This window comes from Sminthopsis crassicaudata, chromosome 2 (assembly GCF_048593235.1).
Source record: "Sminthopsis crassicaudata isolate SCR6 chromosome 2, ASM4859323v1, whole genome shotgun sequence".
NCBI lineage: Eukaryota > Metazoa > Chordata > Mammalia > Dasyuromorphia > Dasyuridae > Sminthopsis > Sminthopsis crassicaudata.
The window spans coordinates 526,056,445-526,072,682 of NC_133618.1; the positions used below are offsets into that span (position 1 = coordinate 526,056,445).

Consider the following 16,238-nt stretch of genomic DNA (forward strand, 5'->3'; position numbering starts at 1 on the left):
TTTAGTCATGAGATAGTCATTATGGTTTACTTACAAATTCACAGTAGACTGAGACTGATACAAGACTTCAGTTTGGAAGTTCTGAGCTACATAAAAAAGTTTCATCTTTAAGATTATCACCAATATAATAAGCTCCCATAATTGAGGGGAGAAGGAAGTGAAATGCTTGATTTTTTAAAAAGGGACAAACTACCTCAAACATCGGGAAGAACAAAATGTCATGAATTTCAAAGGGATTAATGAAGAGAAAAGCATATGAAGGTTGCTTATCTATACCAGATCTAAAATTGTATTATAAAGCAGCGGTCATCAAAATCATTTTGTATTGGGTAAGAAATAGAGTAGTTGACCAATGGAATAGGTTAGGTTCATAGAACAAAATAGCCAATGACTATAACAATCTAATATATAACAAACCCAAAGGTCCCATCTTTTGCTATAAGAATTCACTATCTGACAAAAACTGCTGGGAAAATTGGAAACTAATATGAAAGAAAGTAGGCATGGACCCACACTTAACACCATATTCCAAGATAATGTCAAAAATGGGTTTATGATTTAGACATAAAGAATGATATTATAAACAAATTAGAAGAACAGAGGGTAGTCTACCTCTCAGATTTGTGGAGGAGAAAGGAATTTGCAACCAAAGAAGAACTAGAAATCATTGATCATAAAATAGATAATTTTGATTATATTAAATTAAAAAGTACAAACAAAACTAATGCAGACAAGATTAGAAGGGAAGTAATAAACTGGGAAAACATTTTTACATTCAAAGCATCTGATAAAGGTCTCATTTCTAAAATATATAGAAAATTGATTCAAATTTATGATAGTTCAATACATTTTCCAATTGATAAATGCTCAAAAGATATGAACAGACAATTTTCAGATGAAGAAATTAAAAACTATTTGTAGCCACATGAAAAGATGCTCCAAATCACTATTGATCAGAGAAATTAAAATCAAAATAACTCTGAGATACCACTATACACCTGTCAGATTAGCTAAAATGACAGGAAAAGATAATGACGAATATTGAAGGGGATATGGGAAAACTGGGTCACTGATACATGGTTGGTGGAACTGTGAACAGATCCAATGATTCTGGAAAACAGTTTGGAACTATGTTCAAAAAGTTATCAAACTGTGTATACTCTTTGATCCAGCAGTATTTCTACTAGGATTATATCCCAAAGAGATCTTAAAGAAGGTAAAGGGACCTACATGTGCAAAGATGTTTGTGGCAGCCCTTTTTGTAGTAGCTAGAAACTGGAAACTCAGTGGATGCCCATCAATTGGAGAATGGCTGAATAAATTATGGTATATAAATGCTATGGAATACTATTGTTCTATAAGAAATGACCAGCAGGATGATTTCATAGAGGCTTGGAGAGACTTACATGAACTGATGCTAAATGAAATAAGCAGAACCAGAAGATCATTATACACAGCAACAAGAAGACTATACAATGATCAATTCTGATGGATGTGGCTCTCTTCAACAATGAGATGATTCAAACCAGTTCCACTTGTGCAGTGATGAAGAAAACCATTTACCCCCAGAGAAAGAACCATGGAAACAGAGTGTGGAGCACAACATAGCATTCTTACTCTCTCTGTTGTTATTTGCTTGCATTTTGCTTTCTTTCTCAGTTTTTCTTTTTCTTCCTTCTTGATCCTATTTTTATTGTACAACAAGATAACTGTATAAATATGTGTGTATATGTATATATGTTGGATCTAACATGTGTTTAAACATATTTAACATGTGTTGGATTGATTACCTGCCAACTAGAAGAGGAAGTGGTGGGGAAGGAGGGGAAAATTTGAAACAAAAGGTTATAAAAGGGTCAATTTTGGAAAAATTACCCATCCATATGCTTTGTAAATAAAAGCTTTAATGAAAAATAATAAAATAAAATATTCAAATACCCCACATGAATAATTAGGTTGAACTTTTAGGTAATTGTGTACTTTTTTTACTTGGAAGGTCTGTAATATTGTGTTGTGCACATACATGTGAGTGTGTGCATATATGTATGTATTGAGGACTTGAGGTACTGGGGCTTTGATTTTTATATATTTTAGCTATGTATATAAGTACTGTACACATGTATCACCAAAATTCCAACCTGATGTTCCTGCTTTATATTCCTTCATCATACTTGAATGCATACAACTCAAAGAAAATATTGTTTTATCTATCTTCTTCATTTATATTTACACAAATATAAAAAATATAAACAGGTACCCAAGGATGGTAATAAGCAATATGATTATTATTAATACGTTATTTTGGAAGCATAGTAGAGTTCATTGGAAAATTTGCTTACAATATAAGTTAATGAGGAAATAGAGTCGTTGTCTTGGTTTTTGCTTCTCTTTCTCTAGGTTGTTGTATACCTTGTCTTCATTCCCCAAGTCCTTCTTTTGTTTATGCCTTCCTCTTTTCCATTCTATTTCCTGAATTAAGGAACAGAAGTGCCATGATGTTAATTTTAAATCTGCTTGATTTGTTTACAATGGAATAAAAAGAAAAAAGATGCACACTGTTAAGCTGAACAAATAATAAGCTGTGTTGAATTACAGCTTTTCAATTCATATCTCAGCAGGGAAATGATGTATACTATAAAACCTTTTCCACAAGCACATTTCAAAACAGTATTAGGAAAAAAAAACATTTTGACCCAGGAAATTCAGTGATGACTATTTTCTTTTTGGATAATTTGCAAACTATGATCTCCTAATGGTGATCTCTACATTAATCAAATGCCAAAGAATTCCTATTGGGAAACTTTCATTCTGCAGTTCACTCTTAAAGTAGGTCAGCAAGGAGTTTGTAAGAATTGAAGTTTACTATTTGTGGTTATAATTGCCCTATAGGTCTCAGACAGGAAACCAAGATCATCATTTCTTTCTTTCTTCTTTTTTTGTAGCCTCTAAGATTTCCAATTTTGCCTTGTGGGTTTCATGGACTTAAACGATCCTTCAGGGAGAAGCTTATGAACAGCTTGACAATGCCTTGGTTTCAAGAAAAAATGATTGTGGTGTTTTGGTGACCTTAATTTGGCAAAGAGTTTATTTGATCAAAATAGGAGCCCATTATATATCAACTATGGAATGCCTAGTCATTCAGCACTCCAGGAGAATTCCCATGATCCTCTGACCTCTGACTACCTTTCTTCCTAGTAAGGGACTATAAAACCTGTGATGCATGAATAGTATAACTTGTAAGCACTGGAGCAGAGAAATACTGCTATCTGCTTAAAAGCATATATTGGCTTCATATTGTTTACCCATTGAATCAAAAATCTTGTGCTTTGCTCTCTATTATTCATCCTGGATGAGAGGTTCTTTACATTTTTTTTTAATGTAACATGAACTTCCTTTGGCAATCTGGTAAAGCCTAGGGAATCTTTCTCAGAATAATGCCTTATGTCCCATATTCATAATTAAAGAAACTTTAAAAGAGAACTTAGTGAAAGTGAAGGTATAATTATCTCCATCCACTTTTAACAATTTTTAACCCTATGTTAAGCATCCCTGCCTTAGTCCTAACCAAATTATCTCTAGCATCCCTGTATCAGGACAGTTTTCCCACTTTTCTGAAAATAAGTCACATTTATTCAGCCTTATTTTGTGTTCCTCCCTTACAATACCATTCATACCCTACAGTCTCTCAAGACCACCCTCACCTCACCTTAAATCAATTCAATTCCATTTTTTCTCCCCAAATGAATTATAAGAAATTTGAAGTCTGCCACTAATGTTTCACTCTTCTTTTGTATTTCTAGGATACTATCTTAGAAATACTAGGTAGTATTGATGAATGGACTGCTAGATTTGAATTAATTTGAATTAATAGGAATGGAGTTCAAACTTATTTCTGCTATTTACTACTATGGTATCATGAAGAGGTCTATTATTATTCCGAAAGGTTATGTTGATATACTTTAACATATTCAACATGTATTGGTCAACCTGCCATCTGGGGGAGGGGGTGAGGAGGAGGAGGGGAAACATTGGAACAAAAGGTTTTGCAATTGTCAATACTGAAAAATTACCCATGCATATATCTTGTAAATAAAAAGTTATAATAAAAAAATCCAATTGTATTTACAAAAAAAAATGAAAGAAAGAAAGAAAGAAAGAAAGAAAGGTTATATTGTGAAAGAAAGGAAGATATATAGAAGTCAGGGAATCAAATAGCAAGAAATATACAGGGATTGAGTTATGTAGATGGTTCTGCCAAGTAAGGCTTTACTTTTTGCTTAAGTGATAGATGGAGTTTAGGAAATGTTGACCTCCAGAGCATCAGATCCTAGTTTTATATTAAGCCCGTGATTTTTGATTAGAAAGATCTCTTTCAGAGAAGAACTGGAATAACAGAAATGCAATATTAGTCTCTTTTTAGAGGTACTGAAGGTTTCCTGATCTCACCTGAAAATCCTAGGGCCTGGCTTTGAATCTTTTAAAAAAATTTTATAAATACTGAATATGGCTATTTCTTATTTTGTGTTTTCTTCATGAGATGTGAGTAGGTAAACAGAGGTCCTGAGTAAGTACACACATTTACATGAAAGTAAATGTAGCATATCAAGGAATTAATGTAGAAGAGAAGAAGAGAGGGTATTATATGAAACTAAAATGGAAAATCAAGGTCAAAAGAAGTATGATTCTGCTATTTTTAATGTGCCAAGTGTAGAAAATTTGTGCATGCTTACAGTAAGGAGGTGGTATAGCATAACGGATAGAAGGTCTTGGAATCAAGAAGACCTGTGGTTCAAGTAGTCTCTGACACACATTAGCTATTCAACTTAAGATTCTCAGAGCTAGAGCTGGAAAAAATCACAATGACCAATTTGTCCAACTCCTCCTTTTGTGGTTCAACAAACTGAGACCCAGAGAGGTTAACGGACCAGATCAAGGCCACATAGCTGATAATTATAAGACACTGGATTTGAACCAAGGACATCTCAATCTAGATTCTGTGATCTTTTTGCAAGACATTTTCACTTAATATTTCAGTGCTTGAAGGCAACATCCTCAGATAATAAGATATGTTGCTGATTTGCATTAGTGGAAAAAGTATCTATGCTTGGATTTACTTAAAATAATGAAATCTGGGAATTTCCACCTCCAAAGAGGAAGCACATATGTGTGTATACACGTAATATGCACATATGATACTAGACACACAACTGCACATATAAAATACTATATGTTCATTTTTCATTGCAGTCATACCTGACTCTCTGTGATGTCATGTTTGTGTTTTTTTCTTTTTGGCATAAATACTAAAGTGGTTTGCATTTCCTTAGTTGAGTAAACTGCGGCAGAGAGGGTTAAGGCTTTTGCCCCTGGTCATACAGCTACTTAAGTTTCTGAAAGTAGGTTGAAACTCATAAATAAGATTCTTCCTAATTCCAAGCCCATTGCTGTAACCGTTGCACCACCTAGCTGTAGCGTGGTATTTATTCTACAAATGAATGCTATACAGTGGGGTACCCAATCACTGCTTTCACACTCCTCTTCCACTAAAATAAAACAAAACTCTATTCATAAGTAGATGTGTATATATTCATATGTGTGTGTGTGTGTGCCCAAACCCACAATGTGCAAAGTGGAGTACTCAAATCTTGTTCTCCAGTTCTTATACCTATAGCAACAACCAGAAATCTTTATTGTCTGGGACATCATTGTCCTAAAATTTGGGTTTGGCTTAGAGTCTCAGTGGGTTTTTTTTCCTTCATTCTCCTCCTCCCCATAAGTCTTTATGAAAACAGATGCTTCTTCCCAGACTAGAAGAAATTACTCTTGGGATATATTTCATGATCTTCAGCTCCATAAGGTAGCAAAGAAATGGTGACTGGCCCTCTTCTTCTGATATTTTCTTTTTTATAACATGATGGAGAAAATTCCATTTATTGATTTGTTTACCTGCTTTCCTCTTCAAAGAAGGAATGGATTTGATTTAATCTCATAGTACCTAGAAGTGCTGTACTGAAAGAATAAGGGAAAGGAGATAGATTCTGGATTCTAATTCTGGCCCTGACACAAGTTTTATGAGTCACTTAATCTTTCTAATTCCAACTTTCCTAATTATATAGTGAAAAAATAATTTTACTAATTATGTTATGAAATTATTATAAGAAAAGTATATTATGAAGCTCTTACAAATATAGATGGAAATGAGTTGTTACTGTAACAGCCTTGAAGAGATTCCTTTAAAGCTCATTTTACTCAATTTTGTAGGAGGTACAAAGAAATTAGACATGATTCCTCTCCTGGAGAAACTTCCTGTTTATCAGAGCTTAAATCATTATCATCATTAACAACAACAACAACATCATCATTAATGGCTAGCATTTATATTGTATTTTTAAAATGGTAAAGATACATCAATGATATTTAATTATTACTACAATCTTGTAAAGGAGTATATATTATTATCCCTATATTACAGATAAAAAAATTGAGTCTGAAAGCATTTAAATGACTTGGCTAGGCTCACACAGCTAGCACGTGTGTGAAGTTGAATTTGAACCTGGTTGTTCTTGATAGCACCCTTACCTACTATATCAGTACACAAAACTGAAAAACATGAGAGTTTATGAATAAGAGCTCAATGGCTTTAAAAGAAAAAAATATTCTCAAGAAAATCATAAACTATTAACCTTATAAAAGGTTTAGTAATAGTAATAAAAATGTAAGTTAAACCAATCTTAATATTTCATCTTACACCTAGCAAAGACAGGCATACTGCTGCATTGTTGATGTAACTATGAACTATGTAACATTTCTGGAAATCAGTTTGAAATTATATAGATACCATACCTTTGAGCATACCCCAAGGAGGCCATTGATAAAAAGAAAGACTCCAAGTGCATTAAATGATTCCACATTTATGGCAGCAATTATTTTTGGTAGCAATAAATGGAAACAAAGCAGATGCCCATTAACTAAGGAATGGCTAAATGAAGTTGTGATGTATAACAAAAAGAAATATTAAGAGGATACAACATTTGAATTCAAGTCCACTAACTCAAAATCTAGCAATTTCTCTCTCCCTAGCCAGACATTTTTATGTCTTCTTTATCTGAAAAGGCAAATGAATTCAGCTTTATTGGCTACAATCTTCCATAGATATGGAACTGGATTGCTATTTGTAATGTCAAACCCATTTGCAGATGGATTTCCTAACATTGATTTGACATTTTTTTAGCATTTTTAAAAATTTTATAACAGTTTTTTTGACAGTACATATGCATAGGTAATTTTTTTTTACAACATTATCCCTTGTACTTCCTTCTGTTCCAAATTTTTCCCCTCCTTCCCTCCACCCCCTCCCCTGGATGGCAGGTATTCCCATACATATTAAATATCTTATAGTATATCCTAGGTACAATATATATGGGCAGAACCGAATTTTGTTGTTTTTGTTGTTGTTGCAAAGGAAGAATTGTATTCGGAAGGTAAAAATAATCTGGGAAGAAAAAAAAATGCTCACAGTTTACACTCATTTCCCAATATCCTTTTTCTGGGTGTAGCTGATTCTGTCCATCATTGATCAATTGGAATTGGATTAGCTCTTCTCTATGTTGAAGATATCCACTTCCATCAGAATACATCCTCATACAGTATCATTGTTGAAGTGTATAATGATCTCTTAGTTCTGCTCGTTTCACTCAGCATCAGTTGATGTAAGTCTCTCCAATCCTCTCTGTATTCCTCTTGTCGGTCATTTCTTACAGAACAATAATATTCCATAACATTCATATACCATAATTTACCCAACCATTCTCCAATTGATGGGCATCCGTTCATTTTCCAGTTTCTAGCCACTACAAAAAGGGCTGCCACAAACATTTTGGCACATACAGGTCCCTTTCCCCTCTTTAGTATTATTGATTTGACATTTGATAGCTAACACCTTTTAAGTGTAAATATGTGGCAAGATTTCAGCTACTTAGTCCTCAGTTCTTTATGTGTAAAATGAGATCAGAAAGTTCCTAAGATTTTTCCTACTATTTAGCCAATCTCTGATTTTATAATTATACACTATGATTAGTATTTATTAGCTTTTCTTGCTTTAATAAAGTATCATATATTTATTTAAAATATAAGCATAGAAAATTTTACAAAATGGTTTGATACAGACTTAAAGCTTTAAGTTCAGAGAAACATGAAGGTTATATAATATGATTAGTATTACTTTATTAGCTATTATTGGTTTAATAAAGTGTATTCTTATTTAAAATATAGCACAGAAAATAAAAAAAAAATGTTTTCATACAGATTATAAATGAGGTTTTAAGTTCAAAGTAACATGAAAGTTATTTAAGGCTGAGGTAATCAAGAGAAGTGTTAAAGTGGAAGTAAGAATTTATTTAGATACTGAAGAATGGATTGGTTTTATATACTCTGGAGGGGAAAACCTATTCCAAGCAACAACAACAAGTGTTTCAAGCAACTTGTCACATAGTTCAGACATTGCTTTCTCTAGATTTTTATTAAAAAAGAAAATGTATCTCCTTTTCTACTGAATGGTTTTAACGTACTAAATTCAATGCTTTTGATAATGGAAATTCATTTTGTACTAGCTTTAGTGTTTAATTGAATAATCCCATTATGGTTGAATTGAATAAACAGTATGGTGTCCTGGAAACAAAGCTGGATTGGGAGTCAAAAGAAATGAGTTCTTATCTTCTCTGGAGCTAAGTAAGTTTATGAATTTGAGGAAGTTACCTCTGAGAATCAGTTTTCTAATCTATTAAAGGATCTGTAGATCTTAGGCTCTAATGATCTATGAATCATCTCTGTCTATTTATAGAAAAACTCTTAAAAAGATAATTTGACATAATATTATGTATTCATTAAAGTAACTCCCATAAGGATGACTACTAGGTAACTGTTAAATACTGTGTGGGTTCAAAATAGTAGAATGACATTTGTTTTTAAAATTGTCTATAAATTCAGACTGGCTTTTTTACTCAGTCAAAATTACCAGGTTTTTTTTTTAATTACTTATGCTTCTTTCATCTTTTGATAGCTTAGATCTTCATAATGATGCAAGGACCCAATAGCACAGATAGATATAACTTCCTATTATAATAGGTCATGATATTCATTTCTCAGAGTTATATTTAAATACATTAATGTCTTCATTGAAAGAGCCTTTTGGAGCTCACAGTTATACGAAGAAAAATGTTGCTGAAACCTGTAATAAATAAGAAACCTATATAATAAATAAAAGCAAAGATATAGTAATATTAGTGACAGTATAGTTCTTGTGGTCAAGGATTGCTAAGTTCTGTCAATATATATCTTCCAAACTTGGATCAAATTTGCTCAAACCTCAGTGGTTTCTGGCACTCAGATGGCCTTTTTCTTTTTAAAAAATGGTATCATCCCACTAGCTAATAACCCTGCAGAAATTAAGAATACAGTGGTAGAGGACATGGAGTAATGTTTAGTGCCCACACAATAATGGTACTTATCTCCAGAACTAAATCTTCTGACCCTGTTCAATGAGGATACATTGGTTCTATAAAGAAAATACTAGATCACAACCTGGGTAAAAGATACTCTCCTCATTTTAAAAAGCAAAACTTGGAGTCTGGAGACACAGAGGTGATAGATTATACCTTACCCTGATCTGGGGTATATCAATTAGTCATTGTTTGTAGAATTGTCTAAGTACCCATAACTTGCCATCATGTGAAGTATAACTGTCATATATGAATTTTCCCCGTTTGAAGTTGTTTTGGCAAAAAAAAACACCATAAATTTAATGATCAAGAAAAACTATAGAAATTATAAACCTGGATTTCAGCAAGGTATATGACTATCTAACTTCCATTTTCACTAGATATAGTGGGAATTAGGAAGAATCTTAGCTGGTTGCATGTTTAAATCTAAAGTGACTGGAAACATAGGATTCTAAATTAAAGAAGGAGACTTAAAAGTTTAGTTTATTTTCCACCATTTCATAGATAAGAAAACTGAGGTCTAGAGAAATTATTTAACTTGTTCAAAGTCACATAGCTATAAGTAACAGAACTTCAAGTTTAGCATTCTTTCCACTGAATAAATCTCAATCTGAAAAGATGCCAGTATTGGTGTGTGGTAGGGCTTTCCCATTGCCTTATTTTTTCAGTTATCTGAAAAAAAGAACAAAACTATAAAAATCACCAAATGGCAGTGAGCTTGAATGAATAGTTAATATGTTGGGTAACTAAGTCAAGATCTAGAAAAGAGCTTAACAGAATGAAATGAAGGATCAAATATAGCAAAATATAAAATTCTACTCCCCAAATTGTAAAGATTAGCATTTACCTTGAAGGAAACAACTGCCAAAGCATAGGGGAGGAAATAGAAATGTTATAAAAATGATAAGCTTTATATCAGTTGATGGTATGAAATGAAAGTAAAAAATAGTTTATGTTTACATTTATCACTCAAATATGGCATCCAAGGTGAAAAAGGCAATTGTCCTGCTATATTGGGTATTGGTATGATACACCTGAATTACAGTGTGCAGTTCTATATGCCACAATTTTAGAAGAAATATCGGTAATATTTCTAGGTTAGGATAGTGAGATAATTAAAAATAGTATATGAACACATTGATAGAACTTGGTGCTTAGACCATAGAAGAGACAATAGCAGAAATATTACCATAGTCTTAAAATGTTGATTTTTGATTGATAGGGATTTTCCCTACCACTGTTTTGTGCATGGCAGAAATCAGACTAATCAGTAGAAGCTAAAAGTAGGCAGACATTAGATCAATATGAAGAAGAATTATATAACAATTATTTTAATCCAAAAACAGAGAAAATAGGCTTATTCAGAATGCAGTGAATTTTCCATTGCTGGAGGGTATGGATCAGAGACAAGATGAATACACTAGTGGATGTTACAAAAGATATAATGTTTCCTGTAAAGGTTGAAGTCATCAACTTCCAAGGGTTTTCCAATTCTGAGGATCCAGGATTCTATGAAATATGCATAAAATAAAATTTCTAATTAACAGAATATTTATACTACATTATGGTCCCCAAAAGAAAATTCTGAGAATTCTCTACAATTGCAGGCAATGCTAACAGCGTGCTTGTTGACCCTGGGTGACTGGAATAATAGAAGTTTTTTTCAAAGTCATAGAAAAGTTTGGGAAGGTTTGGGTAGGAATAATGAAATCTGTCATCCAGAACCTAACCATCTCTATTCATCTTGGATTATTCACTCTGTCAAACCCAAAATGAGAAAGGATAGGTGTAGATTTTATGCATAGTCACTGACACAAATAATAGAACCTGAAAGTTTTGAAAGTTGAATGGCAAATTCAGGAGATTATATGGGAGGCAGATAATGTAAAGGAAACTTTCCTAATGGTATCTGTGGAACTACTACTGATTTGGGTTCTTGGGATCCCTGAAGTTCAGATCTTTGACAAACTGGGTAATGGTGAGTAAAGGGCAGTTGGGAGCTTATACAGCAGAATGAGGGGTTAGATGTTTCTAACATTAGGAAGGTATTGGTGTGTTAAAGAAAAAGCCCAAAGTTTGTTATCAGAGTAATGGCAGTATGTTACTCATCTTCTCATTCTTTTAATGATGGATCTTTGATCTCATTCTAGGGATATTTTGGATAAGACTCAGAGCCCAAAATATTCTTTAGCCTGGCTTTCAAGGACCACACCTTGTCCCCCAATGTGGCTTCATGTTATGTTTCCCTTTTTACTTTACTTTGCTACCCTTCACATAATTTATATTTCAGACAAAATTTCAGATTTTAGCCTATTTGGTCCTTGAGCTCTTCCTGTCATGTTTCTGTGCATCCACACAGTTCAGGTTTATACTCCCTCCATATTTCCATTTGAAATAATTTTTCTTTAAAACCTAAGTCACATATCACTTTCTCCTCAAGTCTTCTGTGATTTCTTTCTTATTTTTATTAGGAAAACATATTTTTCAGGGCAGCTAGTTGGTGTAGTGAATAGAGCACCAGCACTAAAATCAGGAGGACTTGAGTCCAAATCTAGCCTTAGACACTTAATACTTCCTGGATGTGTGACTCTGGGCAAGTCACTTAACTCCAGTTACCTCAGCAAAAAAATAAATAAATAAGGAAAACATTTTTTCTTCAATCATATTCTACATTTATAACATATTTACATATGGGTAATATTTTATCTATTATGTTTTAAGTTCTTTAAAAACAGGAACTATGTTTTATTTTTGAGTCACTAAGACTTATCATGGTGTCTTAGAAATAATAAACATTTAATAAATAGCAAAAGCAATTTTATTGTAATTGTGTCTGTGTCTCTCTTAGCCTTATTTTGAAGTCTAGTATTTTAAATTTTGTTTTTTTAAAGGAAACATCACAAGAAATAGCATCTTGAAATAGTCAACAAGTCAAGGGTTCAAATCCAGCACATACTAAATTGTGTGGTCCTTAACAAATTTCTAAATTTCTTTGTTACTAAGGGATTTTTAGTAGTATTTATTAAAAACCTAGAATTTACTGAGTTAGATTATTAGAATCTGTGGTGGTGAATAGAGTTCCAACTTTAAGAATTCCCTACCATAGCAATATCATAAAGTCATGTAGTATTCACATGCTAGATAATAGAATTATCTTGTCCTTTTAGTTATATAGAAAAACAAAATTACTTGATATGTATAGTAATCTGAGACTCAACTATGCCCACAGGAAGCTTCTTCTCTGAGATCATGTAGCCATAAGGAGGCACCATTATTCACCTGAATCATTGGCATAGGGCCTAGGGGGAAAATTATTTAATGCCTGTGGCCTTATAAATCTGAGCCTTTAAAGCAAGAGAGATGTTAGGGGTTGTCTATATGAAGGTGGAGATCAGTATAGATTTATACATCAAAGTGATATAGGACTAGAAAGGTGACATGGGATCAAGTACAGGACTTAGAATAAGAAAGATCTGAGATAAAAATCTGTCCCAGACACTTATAATCTGATCCTTGGCAAGTCACTTCTCTGTCCCTCAGTTTCTTCATCTTAAAATTGTGTATAAAAATAGCCCCACCTACCCCAAGAATAGTTCTGAAGATCAAATGAGATAATATGCATGTAAAGCGCTTTGTAGATCTTAAATGTTAGCTGTTATACAAGGCACAGCTGAATAGTGATAGATAGACAGTATTCAAAAGTTTGTGACTCAAACTTGAAAATGTATGCATAAATAATATGAATATCACTGCATGCTTAAAAAGTTTATCTTTTAAGAAATATGACTTGATAGATTTTCTGCAAATTCAAAGGGATTATTGTTTTTTGTCTTTAAAAAGAGATTTTTGTTGGATTCTTTTACTGACACACATAGTTTGATATCTCTCAAAAACAAACCATAAATGATGATCTTTTATCTCCTTTAAATAGAAGTGGGTTCTCTTATCCCATTTCTAACCACCATCCTAACACACACACACACCTAGAACAATATAAATTCTCCTATTTTGAAATTATTTATTTATATATGTTTAAATCTTTTAAGAGTTTAAATGTTTGATTCTATCTCATGTAAGTCACCAAAAATCATATTAAAATTTTTTAATTCTTCTATTTCCTTGATGATAAAATGTTGGATATGCAGACACTTTAGCTCATTCACTTTCTAATAGCAATGATCTTGATTCAGAGATTGCATCATTTATACGAGATGTGTGAGTAAAAATATTTCTAAGACTCATATTTACAAAAATATGAAATAAAATAGCAAGAACGTGATCTATGACTTAGGATAGGACATGTTAGAGTAGATATTTTTCCTCCTAATAGCAAAAAATGAGGGCATGTCTGATAAAATCCTTAATAAAAGGAAGTATCAAAATGAGAACTGAAAACCCAGCAATGATCATCAAAACATCTCTCATCTCAAACCTTTAATAACCATGTAAATCAAAATGATTTTCTGCTACAAAATGACCAGGATTTGAGACTTTGCATCCTGTGACTTGTCATCATATAGTTCAGAGGAAAATAGTACATTGTTATCACATTAGCTATATTCCCTATTTCTACATTTATCTTCTCTTTCTAAGTCTGAGATATACTGTCCACCTTTTCTTTCTAAAGACATATGAATTATCTGGAGTCCGTTTTTTATTCTTTTCAATCTCCTAAGGAGCTTTATCTTCATAATGTGACCCATTTGTCCAGTGTCTTCAATGCAAAATCATCCACCATATCATTTACTTTCAAGGTAAAAACATTGTTTTCCCAGAGAAGAAAGTTATGTCACCAAAATAGAACTAAACCAAGTTTTTATCACCCTTACCATTGCTATTTCAAGTCCATGCTTCTTCAGTTAAAAGCAGTAAACTGAACCTTAAGATAAATGTGGATATGATAGAAGGTCCACCTGCCCTCCAGGAGTTCATTGGTAGGCCCAGATTAACTATAATTTGTGCCTTTTTGATTGGCCCTCACTGTTATAGGAAAATCACTCTACAGATTGCCATTTGTTCTGTAAATTAGAGAGTTGCCTGGAAGCACTGAGAGGTTAAATGATTCCTGCCTGGAGTATATGTGAGGGGCAAGTATATGTGAGGGGCGAGGTTTGAACCCAGGCCATTTTGACTTGATGGCAGCTCATTAAGCCACTGTACTATGCTGATTCATATTATTATTGCTGTTGTCATCATTGCCATTATTCTCACATTATCATCTTTTTTTTCTCTTTCTTTTTCTTCTCTATCCTCTTCTTCTTCCTTAGCAGACAAAATTTTTCTCTAATGCTTTTCCAGAGAATTGAGATGACCCTGGGTTAAGCAAATGCAATAGAAATGCTGGTTAGTCTTACCCACTCAAAGGGCTTCAAATATAAACACTTCCAGATTCTACATCCAGTTCCTGTGGACCAGCCTAGCTAAATATAGAGAGACTCATTATCTATACCCTGGGTCCCTTGGAGTCAAATCCTTTGGTCTTGTAACATATGAAAATTAAAACCTCAGGCTGACGCTAAGTCTAATACATCCCACTTTAACTCCTATGATGATGGTGGTGGAGTGGTGAAAAGTAGGGAAGAAGGTGCTAAGAATCATATTTTTTAGATTATCTAATATAATTATTCATAAACTCTATGAAGATTTCCTTGCCCCTTTTAGCTTTCACTGTTCTCATCTTTTTCTGAACATTTATCGCACATATGAGCAATATCACTCATTTTGGCACTGAATCATTGTAATTGTTGTCCTTTTGTTCTTAGAGAGAACCATTATTACATTATTAGTCATTATACATTATTACATTATACTTTATTATACAATTATTATACATTGTTTATTATACAATTATTATACAATTTATTACACAATTTATTATACAATTATTATACATTATTATACAATTATTATACAATTATACATTATTACATTATAGTCAAGTTACAGTTTGTGTGACTGTGGCTGATCAGACCAATAGGAGCTCACAATGCTTTGCCACAGGTTGGACACAAATAGTCCCTACGAACATTTGGAGTAAATAATTAACTTTTTGCATCTTGTGTTTCTTCTAAGCTAATATAATTCTGCTTTGCTCATAGAGCATAGAATCTTCTCTGATGAAGGCATGCTATGCTGGGTGATGCTATGCCTGTGTCTCCCATGTTATATACATTCAATTCTAAATTCTTAAGAGAGAGACCTTGAGAGTGTGCTTGTATCATTTTCCCCAGCCATCTTGTGAGTACTTGTCCTGTATGAGTTCTCCATAAAGTAGTTTTTTTGGCAAATGTACATTTGGCATTCAAACAAAGTGGCCAGTCCAATGAAGTTGTGCTCTCTGCAATAAAGTTGGAATGTGAGGCAGTTTAGTTTGAGAAATTTCACACATGAAATAATTTAATAGTAGTGAAAGCAATGGATGATTCAATACCAGTACCACTCATTTTGGTACTAAATCATACACTGCTTTCACTACTTTCATATTATTTAATGTATATAGTTCCCATTGTGTCAGTGAGATGACAGACTTATTTAGCATAAGGATTCTTTGTTATATGTCTGCATTAAAAACACTAGGCAAAATTGAACATAGTAGTCAAATGTTTAACTAGCTGATGAATTAATAAGAGAAAAGATTAGCCAAGGGAGAAAGCAACTGAAGCATAAAGACAGAAGAATGAAAGAGCTAAACTTTTCTGAATTAATGCAGGTCCATTGCCAAACATGTCTTCTAGTTTCTTT

The 16,238-nt window shown here is 33.0% G+C and overlaps 1 protein-coding gene across 2 annotated transcripts in view; it reads left to right on the forward strand.

The window, feature by feature from the left end:
• UNC13C (unc-13 homolog C) overlaps positions 1–16,238 on the forward strand; it is a 744,253-nt gene that overhangs the window by 142,052 nt on the left and 585,963 nt on the right. The gene's annotated exons all lie outside the window — the stretch shown is intronic.